The sequence below is a fragment of the Pteropus vampyrus genome, unplaced genomic scaffold (genome assembly GCF_000151845.1).
Source record: "Pteropus vampyrus isolate Shadow unplaced genomic scaffold, Pvam_2.0 Scaffold9, whole genome shotgun sequence".
Lineage (NCBI taxonomy): Eukaryota > Metazoa > Chordata > Mammalia > Chiroptera > Pteropodidae > Pteropus > Pteropus vampyrus.
The window spans coordinates 14,617,994-14,619,233 of NW_011888790.1; positions in this window are offsets into that span (position 1 = coordinate 14,617,994).

Genomic DNA, 1,240 nt, shown 5'->3' on the forward strand with positions numbered 1-1,240 from the left:
CAAGAAAATAAAAGACATTAGGCTTTATACAAAGCAGGGTTCTAAAAGACTTAGACACCACCTATTGGAAATCAAAAGAAAAGCACCTTCTTTGCAGCAGGCTAAAGAGAGACCTTTATATAATAAATCTTTCTAGAAAAACAACAGAATACACTTCTATTAATGCCCAATCAGAGAAATAATCCATTAAACACTATGAACAACCAAGATGACAAGGCATATCAGAAAGAAAGAGAAAAATCTTCAGAAAAATGAGCTTACAGACATAGAAATATGAGACTTAAGTGACAGAGAATTCAGGATGATACTTCTGAAAAATCTCAGTTTCAAAACGAGTCATATCGACAATTTCAGAAATTGCAAAAACAGCTAGATGAGCAGAACAAGGAGATTGAAACTCTCAAAAAGAACCAAATAGAACTTCGGGAAAAAAAAAAAAAAACCACACTGCAAGAGTTGAAAAATGAAATAGCAAGCTTAGGAAATAGAGTCGACCAAATGGAGGAAAGGATCAGTGATATCGAAGACAAAAATCTAGAAATAAATCAGAAAAAAGGAGAGAGAAACCAAAGAATGAAACATAATGGAAGAGAAATATAAGAACTAGCTGATACCATCAGGAGAGGAAACATAAGAATAATGGGCATTATCGAAGGTGAGGAAAAGGAGCAGGGACTAGAAAGCATTTTCAGACAAATAATGGATGAGAATTTCCCAAATCTAAGGAATGAGCTGGAGCTTGGAATTCAAGAAGTCAACAGAACACCCAATTATCTCAACCCAGAAAGGCCTTCACCATGACACATTGTATTAAAGTTATCAAAAATCAATGGCAAAGATAGAATTCTCAGGGCAGCCAGGGAGAAGAATATGGTAACATATAAAAGAAAACCCATTAGATTATCATTGTACTTCTCAGTGCAGACCTTACAAGCCAGAAAGGAATGGAATCAAATATTTAAACTATTAAGTAAAAGGAACTACTAGCCTAGAATAATGTATCCAGCTAAGCTCTCCTTTAGATATGAAGGACAAATTAAGAACTTTCTAGACATACAAAAATTGAGGGAATTCTCCACTATGAAAACTGCACTACAGGAAATTCTAAAAGGAGTCAGCTCACCTAAAACAAAATAACAGCAATGAAAATACATAATTAGGAGTAAAGTGACTATAGGCAAATAGAAGCAGAAGAGTGCAACTCTTACTAAGAATGGGGCATTATATGCTTAAATAATAA